The sequence below is a fragment of the Pseudonaja textilis genome, chromosome 1, assembly GCF_049901715.1.
Source record: "Pseudonaja textilis isolate UNSWEBS1 chromosome 1, rPseTex1.2, whole genome shotgun sequence".
In the NCBI taxonomy this organism is placed as follows: Eukaryota; Metazoa; Chordata; class Lepidosauria; order Squamata; family Elapidae; genus Pseudonaja; species Pseudonaja textilis.
In genome coordinates, this window is record NC_141990.1 from 209,368,788 (window position 1) to 209,384,592 (window position 15,805).

A 15,805-nucleotide genomic window follows, 5' to 3' on the forward strand; every position below is an offset into this window, starting at 1 on the left:
ACATTGCGTAAAAGAATGTGTGTGAAATCTCATCTCTGTGCTTTCTCCTGGAAAAGATCAATTGCTCTCTACTTTTAACAGAGTGGAATTATTGTGGTTTTCACAAGGAATTATAGACAGTGCAATTGCTTCTCGTTTTTGTTGAATGTAGCTGAATTCAATAACAAAAATGGCATTGCTCCTTTAGATGATGCCTTTTTTCTTGTCAAAAAAGTAGTAAAATATATATGTCCAAATGCATGTTATTTATTTAATGAGGGGTAAATATGAATGAAATTGTATCTTACAATTATTTGAGTAATAAATTAGTTTGTGAAGTATTTGTGGAAGACAGACAATCATGGTTGTTGATGGTCCATTTGGGTAAGAATTGTTACTGCCACACTCTTAGCTTGGATGTTTGTATACAAGCTGGAATAATTGTCAAAACTATCAGTTTCGTGATTCTTCAGGCAGGAACATATTTGCATTAATTTATATTAATCTCATGTTTGCACAGATTTTCTTTTAAAAAAGACAAATAATAAAAGATGTAATGTATCCATAAAAGCAATCCTATTGATAGAAGGTTAAATAAAATGTGTTCTTGATAATGGAAGACAATGACGATGTTGCATAAGGTAATTAAATGCACTATTTTCCCCACATATGAGATATTTTATATGAGATATTTTAAATATAGGATTGATGAATAAATAATCAGAACATACTTTCAGTTAGATCTCTCATCCAATTGACACACAATAAATTAAAGCTATTAGTTTGAAATCATCTTCCTTTTGTTTTAATTTTTCCTAAATAAGATAAAGGATACTGAAATTAGAGGGAAGCTAGAGTCTGTGTGACCTGACATGCAAGAGACAATATCTGTTGCTCTAACTCCGGAGTGTCTAACTTTGAGAAATTTAAGACTTGTGGACTTCAGCTCCCAGAATAACCCAGTGAACATGGTTGGTTGGGGAATTGTGGGAGTGGAAGTCTACTGGTCTTAAAGTTGCCAGGGCTGGACACCCTTGCTATAACTGAATTATAGATCAATAGTTTCATGGGATGCAAATCCTGTGCTGAAGGAAGTTTAATGTACTGTATTTGACTACCTAAGTACTACCAGACCTTGGGAAAAAGATAATGGCTTTTCACACAAAAATCTCCCATAATTGCAGAGAATGTGTAGCTATAAAGGCGTGTTGTTGTTAATAAAACAGCAGAAGGTTAGTTTGAAAGACTGCTCCTATTAAAAGAAGGGAGGAAGGTAGATAGATAGAAGATAGAAATCTTTATTGGCCAAGTGTGATTGGACACACAAGGAATTTTCTTTGGTGAACTTTATATTTGCTTCTCTGTTGTATCTTCCCTCTTCCCACCCACTGCATACTAGAGTATCCCTCAATTTTCTGAAGCGTTTTTGGGGGGTACATATAGGAAATGGGATTGGGAAAAATAATTTGCTCTCCAGTTAGCAAAATTCATTGCTGGGTCAAAAGTCTTTTACTAATGGAGGTATTATTACCTTACAAATCACATCTAGCAAATGTTCCTTATAAGGAATATTTACTAGATGTGCTTTGTAAGGTAATAATACCTTGAATAAACCTTGACAATGGACACACCCTAAGACAATAATTCTCATATGGATTTACTTTATTGGGTAAATGTATTTCTTTTATGACTATATGCCAAGTGATTCTGAGTGGTGAGCCACATCCAGTCCATGGGTTGTAAGCTATGGCAGAAATTAATGAAAAATATGTTTATTAACACATTAAGGAGTGCCAGTTTGATGCAGTAATTAAAGACACTCAGTTAAAAACTAGGAGACCATGAGTTCTAGTTCTGCACAAAGCCAGCTGGTTGATTTGGGCCAGTCATTCTCTCTCATTTCTAGGAAAAAGTCAATGATGAACCACTTCTGAAAATATTGCCAAAGAAACTGTAAAGACTAGTTCAGGCTGTTGCCAAAAATTAAGTAATAAAGCAATACAAAAAAAGGCAATTCATTGAGTAGTATTAAATATGAAGCTAAGTAAAATTTACAGGGTAAATAGAAATATGCTTCCATTATAAGATGCCATGACATAAATAGGTTGGGTAAGGTATTCATTTATGGATACCATCAAAATATCTGATATGTCACAAAATCCAGTTCTCATAGGAAATAATTCTTGGATTATACTTCAACGCATGGATTTGTACCATATCCAAAATTTGTCATCTTCTTTACATATAGCATCCATAATTATATTTTTACTATTAATCCATTGTAGTTTATAGTTTTAGTTAATGGTTTATACTGCGCTTCATTAATTTAAAGCATAATATTTAATCTTTAGTTTAAAGACTTGCAGTTTTTTGTTGGAAAAGTGATAGGATATAGTGTATAATTTTATAAGTAATTTAAGCTAGATTGGGAAATTACAGTTGTATGGCATTTGAAAGCCTTTTTCTTATCCATGTTCAACTATTTTACCCTTTAGTTTTACATGTCACTTATTTCTGCTTCTTTAAATTTTTTCCATAGTATTTAATAAAAATAATAATCAGCAAAAGGTTTTCTGTCATGCTGTTGTGATCCAGGATGATGGACTGGATATGTGGAGAGATTTTAATAGCTGGAGACTATCTATTGAGCAATTGCCTATGGTTGAACTGAGTAATGCTTACATCATTGATCAGGTTAAGTTCATCTTGATTTTCAGGCTTTCCTTTTAAAAGTCGTAATGAAATCTATATTGATTTGCGTGTGTGTGTCTCCTTTGAAGCAGTATACAAAAGTCTACCATGAATTAAACTGTTGGTGCAACAAAGGATAAAGAAACAAACAGATGCTCTGGAAATGACATGGAATACAAGGAAAGCTGAAGTTCTAGATCATCTTCAATTTACCACCCCAATCAGGACTAGAGTTTCCATTGCTAAGCAAGGAGGTTAAGTGAGACATGACCACATTTATTATCTTTTTTGTCATGGATGTTAAGTGAATCATGTAGTCATTAAGCAAATCTGGCTTCTCCATTTGACTTTGCTTGTTGGAAGCTGGTTGGGAAGATCGCAAGTAGTGATTACATGATCCCAGCACATTGCAATCATTGTAAACACATGCCAGTTACAAGTGCCCAAATTTTGATCACATAACCATGGTGAAGTTATTATTGGTTGTATGTGTGGGGACTGGTTGTAAGCCGTTTTCTTCAGCACCATTGTAACTTTGAACCATCACCAATGAATGGTTGTAAATTGAGGATTATTTTTACAGTCCTACACACAATGTCTTAGAGTATAAATCATTTAATTTAATCAGATTATTTATAGCAGACATGTGCAAAATTGTGAAATAAGACTGCAAACCAATGGTGGGATTCAATTTTTTTTACTACCGGTTCTGTGGGTATGCGTTATTTGGTGGCCGTGGCTTAGGGTCACGTGACTGGGTAGGCGTGGCTTGGTGACCATGTGACTGGGATGGTCATGTGACTGGGTGGTCATGTGACTGGGTGGGTGTGGCCAACTCAATGTCACTCACTCCCAGCCATTCCTTGTCACACCCAGCCTCAACATATCTACAGTTCTGTAAAAATGTTGTTCACCTTTTTTTGATTTTATTATCCACATACTATAGATATACTTTCATGGACCACTAAAAGGAGGAAATGGCTCACATGCTTTGCCCAAGAGGGTGATAGGCAACAGGATTTTGGGGGGCTGCCCGAAAGAAAAAGGGACAATGTATTTTCCAAAGCACCAGAAGGATAGAAACTGAACAGAGAGAGAAGCAACCTAAAAGTAAGGAGAAATTTCCTGACAACGAGAACAATTAACCAGTGGAACTGCTTGCCACCGGAAATTCTGGGTACTCCAATGCTGGAAGTTTTTAACAAAAGACTGGACAGCCATTTCTCTGAAATGGTATAGAATTCCCCCCCAAGGTTCCTTTCTAAGTGTTATTCTGTTATTCTGACACCTTTCCCAGGACCTCTATTCGGATTTTGGCATCCTCAGAGTTTTCTGGCCTGAGCAGGGGGTTGGACTAGAAGACCTCCATAGTCCTTTTCAACTCTGTATTTATGCTCTGTACTATCGACATGTAAACCCTGAAAAATACCTGGGAAGAAGAAAGGCAGTAAAATCACTCTAGGTGTAGGGACAGTGCAAAATATTAATATACGATAAATAATGGAACAATTAAAAATAATAGCACAGAGTTTTCTCTCTCCCCCTCTTCCTTCTTCTTCTTCTTCTTCTCTCTCTCTCCTTTTTTCTCCCCCTTCCTCTTTCTCTCTTTCTCTCCCTTCCTCTTTCTTTCTTTCTCTCTTTCTTTCTTTCTTTTTTCTTTCTCTTTCTCTTCCTTCCTTCCTTCCTTCCTTCCTTCCTTCCTTCCTTCCTTCCTTCCTTCCTATTTTTCTTTCTTTCTCTTTCTCTTTTCCTCTTTATTTCTTTCTCTCCCTTCCTCTTCTTTTCTTGCTCTTTCTTCCTTTCTTGCTCTTTCCTTCTTGCCCTTCCTACCTCCCTCCCTCCCTCCCTTCCTTCCTTCCTTCCTTGTCTCTATCTCTCTCATACACACATTTTCTGGGAAGAACTTATTGGGTGAACTCCACAGCAGCGAGCATTGGGACAATGAAGAAAGCAGCAGCCCCAGAACATCCATCCGCCCTCCCTTTTGAAGCACATGGGCAGCAGCGGGTGGGGGAGCCCCAAAAGGGAGAGAGAAAGCAAACAGCTTTCAGTGCGCTTTCTCTGCTGTGCTGGGGCTGAGGGGGCGGTGGAGGCACCCAGAAAGGGAGGGAGAAAGCGAACGGCTTTCAGTTTGCTTTCTTGCTGCATTTGGGCTGAGAGGGGTGATGGAGCCACCCTGAAAGGGAGGGAGAAAGCGAATGGCTTTCCGCTCACTTTCTCTGCTGCACTGGGGCTGAGGGGGGCAGTGGAGGAACCCCAAAAGGGAGGGAGAAAGTGAACGGCTTTCCATTTGCTTTCTTTGCTGTGCTGGGGCTGAGAGGGGTGGCAGATGTGCCCTGAAAGGGAGGCTGGGAACTCCTGGGCTGCTTCCCATAGCCGTGCTGCCGCTGCCGCTGCCGCTGCCCCCCACCCACTGCACTGGCCCAAAAGGTCCCAGGTGGTGGAGTGGAGGCATGGAAAAGTTCCGGGTGGTGGGTGAGGGCCTAGTGCAACACAGGTTTACCTGTGAGCAGGACAGACAGATCAGGGCTGCTCAGTTGGGGCACAGGCACCATGTGGGGAAGTCAGGTTAGGCAAGCCACGAGGGCCCAACGTGCCACATAGGAAGGGAGGAGTGACTGGGCGGGATGAGCGGCAGGTGGACAAGCTGGGCGAGCGAGTGAGAATCAGGTGGGTGGGGCAACCGGCAACCGGAGAACCAGTTTGGGGGTGTGGCCAGGCACAATTTACTGCCAGTTCAGCAATCCACGCCTAATCACTACTACCGGTTCTCTGGAACTGGTGCGAACTGGTTGAATATCACCTCTGCTGCAAACCAAATACATTAGTTAGGGAGAAGCTGGTTTGAACATTGTAGATATATTCCATGAGGTTAATGTTCCTGTGTGAATTTAGAATTGCAGTGTGAGTACATCTTGTCCTTAGCATTATTTTTTAACTTAATAATAAACAAAACAGTGTCATTTAACAGCACAGATGCCAAGAGGGAATTATCTGGAAAAAAAATCCTAGTTGTTTTTTTTAGCAGCTCCTTCTGAAATTTTTAAAATTCATTATTATTGTTCACAAAGCAAGTTTAATAACAGATGCTGACACAATTTTTACATTTCAAATACTGCAATTTTGTCAGCTTCATCACAGATAGAATAAAATATTTATATGCCATTTAGCTATTCATTCAATATGGTACAGTAAACACATGAGTTACGAGGACGTAAATGGAACCAAAACATCAGTCATTAAATTAATATGTTATTTGCTTTGTCAGTCCACCCTGTTATATCCCATGTACCACAATTCCTTTTTATCTCTGTATTTGAAATGATCTTATTTTTCTGAAGTGTAATACTATGCAACTAGAGAGTGCAGATTTGCAATATGTCCTTCAAGTTTTCTCATGCAATAGTGAATATTATTGTGGACACCATTTTTTTTAATTTCTGAATTTTATGAAATCTAGTGGATGAAAACAGGTGAACTATTAATGGATGAAATAAAGGTGATATAGAATGATAAAATAAATAATAGATGAATAGTTTATTTTTCAATTCTTATTTCCTTCTTTTCTTTTCTGTCTTTTTAAAATCCTAACAAAATTGCCCAGAATTTCAGGCACAAGTCTTATATCTTCCTTTTGATAGACTGTCCCCACAGATTGCAGTATGTTATTGGTTTTAATATATTGCTGCAAAAACAGGGAGTCCTTTCAGCTAGAAAATACGTGTTTCATTCCTGCATTGTTATTTACTGGGACTCCATGCATGCTGTGATAAATGTCATCCTGCCACTTATTACATCCAGCAGTAACTAAGATAAATGCTGACTTCATGTCAGACCTCACTAGAAACAGATTTGGCATTGTGTCTAAAATACATATCTGATAGTTCTTCAGCCACAAGATACTTATATACAGAAAGGAGGATTAACATGCAAGTACATACCAAAAAAAGTTCAGAACAGGTTTCAACCTTGACACTTTCATTTTATCAGTTGTTGCACTGACGAATAATGAGTAAAAGAGTGTCGTGGCAACTTGGTGTTGAAAAATATGGAACAAAATGAGGTAGCTTGAACATATTCCTAGAGGGTTTGGTCCTGCTTGGTTAGTTACAATCGATGTTACTGGTCATGCTATCAACAAAGATATTGTACAGCATGAAATGTGCAACACCAAGGGATTTAATGCAGACAGTGGAGGGAAATCCTCATTTTAAGTTAATCTAAAAGCAGCCAACTTATCATAGAACAATCTATGTTTATTCCTGATTGTTCATAAATTTTTATAAATATAGGAATTCCAAGTATCCATATTAGATCAAATTTGGCCTTTCCTATCTTACTCCATATGCCCATATTGCAAGTTGAATATCTGCAGTTTCCATGTGCCTTTCCTGATCAAATTAGAAGAATAATCTGCTAATATGCTTAGTTATAGCACCCCACAGAGTGTAATTGTTGGATAATTGATAATCTATTAAAAATATATTATACCCCAAACCATTTATAAAATAATTGAGTCAATTGTGAATTAAATCATTGCCAGTTGAATGAAATTAAACTTTTGTCTTTATTACAGCAATATTAAGAAAACCAATAATTTGAACACAAATAGCCAGAGCAATCTTGACTTGCAATTTAATTTGCCAAAAATATTGCACACATACTGTGACTATTCATAAGAATTAAGGATTGATGAATTTGTTTTTGTCTAATAATCAGATCAATTTGCTCAATTGTTGTCAATTAAAATTGGTTCTCAAAAACTTTGCAATATGGAATAAGTCTTCCACACTTATGGATTCTTCATTTGAGGATTAAAGGATCTCTATTTTTTCTGTGTATAATATATAATAATATATAATATTAATTACAACAGATTACAATCTCCCCTAGTTTGTGCCTATTTCTTAAGAGTTGGCAAAAGTATCAATCAAGCAATGGCATCTTTTGGGATTGGAGAAGCCTGCCTGCCTGCTCTGCCTTGGGGCCTGACTTTTGACATGTCCCTAGAGATGTGGTTGGCTCATATCCTGAAGATGTTCCAAAACTTTTTTTAAAGTTACTATTCTCCCACACAATGGGATAGGATGTTTGGGGAGCCCTGTTGGATTTGTTACAGTAATGAAGCTTGATACCACATCTCTGGAATTATATTATTATTATTATTATTATTATTATTATTATTATTATTATTATTATTATTATTATTATTATTATTGCTTTGAATTAATGTATTGCTTGGGTTTACTGTTTTATTTTATTTTTACATTAAATTTACTGTATATGCTGCCCATCTAACTACCCAAAGTGACTAATTTGAAGTAAATTATTTCTTAATTGGGAAGGCATTTTTTTCTATAGCAAAATTAAAAGTTATCTTATTTTTATTCCAGCTGTAGAATCTGCCTGTTTTATCTCATAAGCCTTTTCTTAATTAGTTTCAAATGATTATACTATGTTTCAGTTTTAATTATTCAGTCATTCTCAGTGTTGAGTAAGCTTTAGAAGGGAAAGACATAGTTTTTTAAATAAATTAATAGAAAATGTATTTTTTTCCTAATATTTATTTTTCCTGCATACTTATGATCATTGCCATGAAGGACCAGCACATATAAACAGGCAACAAACTGCAATGAAGAATATCCTAACTTGCTTTTTGTACTATTTTACATTCCATAGAAATGTACATATTATTTAACAACAACAACAAAGGAACATTACAACAAATTTTAGATATAGACTAAAGGTATCATGGATTAAACCAGAGATAGTTTTGTCAGGTGCATTATGCTTTTTCAGTTTACCCTTCCTTCCTTCCTTCCTTCCTTCCTTCCTTCCTTCCTTCCTTCCTTCCTTCCTTCCTTCCTTCCTTCCCCACCTCCTTCCTTCCCCCTCCTTCTTTCACCTTCCCCTCCTTCCCTCTCTTTCTCTTCAATTGGTCATTAAATCCAGAGTGTATGGATGTGTGCCTATCATTTCTGGAACACAAATTATGCAAATACAGTGATGCATTCAAAGGAGCATCTGCTGGTAGGGGAGCTATTTTACTTACTATGAAATGCAAAGATGAGCACCCACCAAATGGAATTACTGCCAGTCCACCAGATGAACCTTTTCCTAGAGAACTGTCACTCTCATTCTTGTTGAAGTAGAAATGCAGGGAAAGTTCCATTGGGTGAGGTAACGTTCCACTTCTACACCACAGAGTAACACTTTCTTTTAGATGGAGTAATATAAAAATGTGATTATAAATTGTATTTCAGCACTTATAGCCAGGTATTGTCCTTTGAAATCTTTTGCTGAAAAATATTTCAGCAATTCAGTTCTGAGTTAGAAGAGGCCAGAGTGAGATATTCTTCTGATAAGTTTTTAATATTGTTGCATTTTTTTAAATGCCAGATTCCCATCTCTTCACTCTTACATGGAGACAAACTAATTTATCCTATAATTGAAATCAAAATAGAATGTCAAGTAGTTAATAGGCTACCTGTTATTAAAGAATAAGCAGATATACTTATAGTATGAAAAGTAGATCAGTAAAAGGAAAGAATAATATAGTAAATATAATCTTGGCTTCCACTAAATATTTGACAAAGGATTTTAAGAAATTCTGATCATTGAACTTCTTCAATGTGGATTACATTGTATGATGGTTAAGGAAGTACATGTAATCCTTGATTTACAAGTTCATTTAGTGACTGTTCAAAGTTACAGTGGTACTGACCATTACCGCACCCCCTGGTCATGTGATCAAAATTCAGATGCTTGACAACTGGTTCAGATTTATGACAGTTGCAGTATCCTGGGCCCATGTGATCAATGTTTGTACGCTTTTGATAAGTAAAGTCAATTGGGAAGCCAGCAGGTTCCTAACTTAACAATTGTAGTGATTCGTTTAACAGCGGTGGCAAGAAAGGTTGTAAAATGGGGCAAAACTCACTTAACAAATGTGTCACTTAGCAACATAAATTTTGGGCTCAATACCATACCCATAAAAATATAGTAAGATTTTAATTAAAGTGTGACGAAGTGTAGCCCTGCTTCCTGTACTTTTCCACAGGTTTCAATGATTTTAATGAAAAGATAGAAGGGATGTTTATCAAATGTGTGAATAATTATAAAGCTAGATAGGGATAACAATACCTTAGAATACATTTGAGGGTCTCTCAATAGGCTGAAATCCATAGAATGGAACTTGAGAAAAATCTGAAATGTTTCATTTTGGAAATTAAATGGAAAGCGTACATATAAGATGAGGCTTGTTACCTGGCTTGGTAACAATATTTATGAACGTGATATTCAAATAATAATTGATTGCAATTACTGTTCAAAATCAACCGTAGGGTGAGCCAGTTTATTCTAGTGGTGAATCCAATCAGGCAAGGGTAAGAGAATCCAAGTTAGGAACAACTGGCCTTTAGGAACAAAAACCAACTAGTAACTTTGGGCTAGTCCCTCTCTTTTAGCCCTAAGAAAAAACTAATGATAAACCACTTTTAAAACTATATGTCCATTTTGTAACCAATGTTAAGACTGACTCAGAGGAGAGAGAGAGGGAGAGAGAGAGAGAGAGAGAGAACTGAACGTGAAACAGTAGAGTGATATGGCTATAGGAAAGCTAAAGACAATTTTAAATTATATCTACTGAAATAGAGTTTTCATGTCATAGGATGTAACCGTTCCTTTTTATGCTGTAATAAGTCAGATCACACTTCCAGTACTATGCTCAATTTTGGATAGTGAACTTTAAGAAGGAAAACTGAAACTGGTTTAGAAAAACTGAAACTGGTTCAGAAAAGGACAGAGTGGATGATAAAGAAATAGAAACTGATCTGGTGAAAACAATGAAGGACTTGGAAAAGTTTAAACTGAGGTAGGAGATGATGCCTAAAGAAACATTGCGCAGAATAAGTATCAAGATCTCTTCAACATTCCAGAAAATAGGACATGGAATAATAAATGTAAATTACAAAAAGAGAGATTCCAATTAAATGTTAGGGTAAATTTTCTGATAGGTTCTGATAAGTTCATCAGCAGAACTAATCACTCAAAGAAATGGTGAGGATCCCTTTACTATGTATGTAATTGGAAGCTAGACAACCATATCAAAGATACTGAACAAAGGGCAAAACTCAACAGCCTAAATTATCAGTATCTTTGATATGGTTGATATGATTCTACAGGTGAAAGTCAAAAAAATAGAATATCATTCAAAAGTTCATTTATTTCAGTAATGCAACTTAAAATGTGAAGCTAATATATGAGATCGACTCAATACATGCAAAGCAAGATAGTTCAAGCCGTGATTTGTCATAATTGTGATGATTATGGTTTACAGCTCATGAAAACTCCAAATCCATAATCTCAGAAAATTAGAATATTACATGCAATCAATAAATCAAAGAGTGTACATAGAACAATATCAGACCTCTGAAAAGTCTAAGCATGCATATGTACTCAGTACTTGGTTTGGGCCCCTTTTGAAGCAATTACTGCCTCAATGCAGCATGGCATGGAAGCTATCAGCCTGTGGCACTGCTGAGGTGTTCTGGAAGACCAGGATGCTTCAATAGAGGCCTTCAGCTCTTCCGCATCGTTTGGTCTCACGTCTCTCATCTTTCTCTTGGCAATGCCCCATAGATTCTCTATGGGGTTCAGGTCAGGCGAGTTTGCTGGCCAATCAAGCACAGTAATCCCACGGTCACTGAACCAGGTTTTGGTGCTTTTGGCAGTGTGGGCAGGTGCCAAGTCCTGCTGGAAAATGAAGTCAGCATCCCCATAAAGCTCGTCTGCAGAAGGAAGCATGAAGTGCTCCAAAATCTCCTGATAGACGGCTGCATTGACCCTGGACTTAATGAAACACAGTGGACCAACAACATCAGATGACATGTCTCCCCAAATCAACACAGACTGTGGAAACTTCACACTAGACTTCAAGCATATTGTGGTGTGTGTTCTCCATTCTTCCTCCAGACTCTGGGTCCTTGGTTTCCAAATGAGATGCAAAAGTTGCTCTCATCAGAAAAGAGGACTTTGGACCATTGGGCAACAGACCAGTTCTGTTTTTCTTTAGCCCAGGTAAGACACTTCTGATGTTGTTTGTTGTTCAGGAGCGGCTTGACAAGAGGAATATGACATTTGAAGCCCATGTCCAGGATCCATCTGTGTGTGGTGGCTCTTGATGCACTGACTCCAGCCTCAGTCCATTCCTTGTGAAAATCCCCAACACTTTTGAATGGCCTTTTCCTGACAATCCTCTCCAGGCTGCGGTCATCCCTGCTGCTTGTGCACCTTTTTCACCCACACTTTTCCCTTCCACATAACTTTCTATTAATGTGCTTTGATACAGCACTTTGGAAACATCCAACTTCTTTTGAAATTACCTTTTGAGGCTTTCCCTCCTTATGGAGGGTGTCAGTGATGGTTTTCTATACAACTGTCAGGTCAGCAGTCTTTCTCATGATTGTGATTCCTACTGAACCAGACTGAGAAGCCATTTAAAAGCTCAGGAACCCTTTGCAAGTGTTATGGCTTCATTAGCTGATTAGAGTGGGACACTTTGAGCCTAGAATATTGAACCTTTTCACAATATTCTAATTTTTTGAGATTGTGGATTTGGGGTTTTCATGAGCTGTAAGCCATAATCATCTCAATTATGACAAATCATGGCTTGAACTATCTTGCTTTGCATGTAATGAGTCTATCTCATATATTAGTTTCACCTTTTAAGTTGCATTACTGAAATAAATGAACTTTTGCATGATATTCTAATTTTTTGAGTTTCACCTGTATGATTCTATGTATAGAAAAAGTTTTACCTAAACATACTGTAATATCCTATATTTAAACAGAAGATTGTCTGTAGTCCTGTGCTACAACATGTTTCTAGAACACCTCATGCTGCCTTTCATGTTCTTAAAATGCATGCATATTTAATATATACTTGTTTAGCAGCATGATTAACTATTTTCATAAATGATATATTTTTTTACCTGTACATTTTAAAATTTGGGAAGCTGGCTTTTACTGGCCTAGAATTGATGTTTTCTAACTTTCTAACTTCTAGTGAGTACCAATAGTTAATTTGGAGAATAAATATTATCATATCAATCGCATATCATAATACTATTACAGTCAGTGATTAAATCTAGTATGCAAAACAAGTTTATTGATAAAAGACCCCCTTTTGTTCCTGCCAAGATCAGTTCTGAACATGTTTAAATCTATCTGTTACATTCCAATTTCATTAAGGATCTGGGAATTCTTGTCTTGTCTCTCAAAAGTGCAATTATTAGTATGCTAATACCACTAATGGCAAAAAGAGGTTCTATTTATTGTATGTATGTATGTATGTATGTATGTATGTATGTATGTATATGTGTGTGTCTGTGTCTTTGTCTCTCTGTGTGTGGACAGCATGATGATAAAAGCTAGTAGATTAAAAGACAATTTCAGAGACAATATATTAATAACCTAGAAAAATGAATTATTATTAATGAATGAATTATAACCGTTCTCAAATTTTCCAAACATAAGAGTAATTGACCTCTCATTGGATGGATGCACTCAGATCAACCTTGACAAGAATTCATTCTGACTACTCTGTAATGCTTTAAATAAATTATAAAGTACAAAGCAGAACAAAGAATAAGTGACATACTTTTCACTCACTTGAATGTTCAAATAATTTCAGATTGATAATTTCTTCATGCATCCTTCTGATCACCTTACATAGTACAATTTCCTAAGATCTCCCCCGCCCCCCCTACAATTTTATCTTTTTTCTTTTCCAAATGATCAAGGTTGACTGCCACCTTGTGACAGCATGCAGTCACCCATAATTCTCAGCTACCTTCTCAAGTATTCAACTACCCAGACACCTTCTCTTTAGCTGATAGCAGACCTTGAGAGCATGTTTTTCACAAGGAAAATAAGGATGGCTGCTGTGATAGAAAGGAAGAAGACAGAGCTGGAGAGTTGAAGAAAAAAGACTTTTGGAAGCAGAAGGAGAAAGAGACAGGGAGGGTAAGTGGTTCCATGATTGTGTTGGCTCAGAAGGATTATTGGTTCCAGGAGAGGCTGGGGCCAGAGTTTTGAGGTGGTGATGAATGAGGGGTTCAGAAGAAGATGCAGTGAAAGAAGAAGAGCTACAAGGAGGTAGGGGTGGGGTTCTACTCATTACAGATAGATTTAAGGAAAAATGGACAATGATGGAACGGGAAAGAACTTATGCAATGAATGCATGGGAGAAAATAGTTGAGAGAAAAAAATGCTAGCCAAAGTAATTTACTTCCTTACTTATTTCTTAGTAGGAAGTACATTTAGGAGTACCAATATATAGATTTAGTTCATATTTAGCTTGCATACAGTTCCAACAAGAATTAGCTTGGTTTGAAATGCCTAGCTAGACAGATATATGATAATTTGTCATGGCAAATTGCTACAGCCAACTTGCTGTGGCCAATTCACTGTGCGAGAACTTGCTGTCAGCTTTGGAAGCCATATTTTATTTAGCAACTTCCGTGCTGCCACATTTTAGTGCCTGGGAATTTGGGAGGGGGGATTTTAGAGAGAGGTGGAAGTTTAGAAATAACAACATTCTTCTTCTGAGTCAAGGACAAGCCAACCTGCACCTGGGAAAGGAGTGGTTGGAGAGATGTCTCCAGTTGGGATGGATGGTGATTGGACCATGGGATGGACTGATGGGTGCAGGGGATGGATCTTTGAGTTTCTGTTGGGAAGGGAAAAAACAGAATGCTCAGATTCAGATTTTCCCAGATGTACCAATATGACTACTCTAATAAAATGGGACTTTGAGGAAGTGCCTGTCTCAGAGTTTATTGGTTTGGAGTTTGTTAGCTGAAACACTTGACACTTGCTGCAGGACAAGAATTACGCTAATTTCAAAGAAATAGTGGGATAGCATCGTTAAAGAAAGGATGCAAAAGGAGGAAAAGATTTAAATGTGAATTGCAAAAATTAAAATATTTTTAAATTTATTTTAAACAATTAAATAGAATTGTTAAATTGTCCCACAGCAAGTTGGCCATAGCGTGTTGTCTTGCAATGAGTTGGCCACAGCAAGTTGGCCACAACAAGTTGGCTGTGGTGAATTGAGCAGGCTGCAGCAAGTTGGCTGTGGCAAGTTGTCCCATTGTGTAGCTAGACAAGCTTAACTCAACCTTGGTTCATTGCTTCATTGCTGCTTATAAGTTGCAGTCAAGTGGAGGCATGAGAAATTTGCTAAGGTGAATTACATCCTGGAAATGAAATTACAAGGTTGACATTGCTTGTTATATAAAAAAAAATCATAAGAGGTGTCTTATATGCTGAGTTGGATCACAAAGCCTTTATGAGTTAGCTAATCTCTCTCCCTTTCCCTGATTTTTTCCATACTTACATCAACAAACATTTACTGATTTACATCCATCCATCCACAGATAAATGTTTCTATACATTCCCAGTTGTAGCTGGCATGTAGTTTTACATGCTCAGGAAGTTTTAATTCTTCTCTCTTCCTGCAATTTTGCTGGCATTTAACTCACTACCCTTAAACTCATCAGTTAAAATTACATCAGCTACTGATCCTTGTGAATGAGTTGTCCCTGTTTATTGTGATCTCCAAACCAAGACTGGGAAAAGTATGACAAATTTCTAGGAATCATGGTTAGATAGACTGCTTTTTTTAAGCAATCTTTTAAAAAAAGTTTTCCTATTCTACATTCAAGTTAGTGTATAACGTAGAAGACTGAGTATAGAATAGCTACTTCTGATAGAAATGCTTGTGATCCTCAGGGGTCTAGTTAAATTTTGATCCTGTAATATTGCAAGCATGGCGGTAGATTGCATGAGGTTGAAATAGAGTATGAGTAAGAGTATGAGTTTTTTTTTGTAAATGTATCTCATCCTATGAGACCGAGTCTGATCCTATGATGAGTCTGATCAAACCCAGCTTTGAGATTTTATTGTCTGAAATCTCTCCCGCTCTCTCTTTTTGACTCCACCCTGAAAGCAATCTCTGAGAGGAAAAGAATAGCGTTTATTAGGTTATGTGTATTCTCAGTGGCAGAAACGAAGCTCTTTCTTTCTTTCTTTCTTTCTTTCTTTCTTTCTTTCTTTCTTTCTTTCTTTCTTT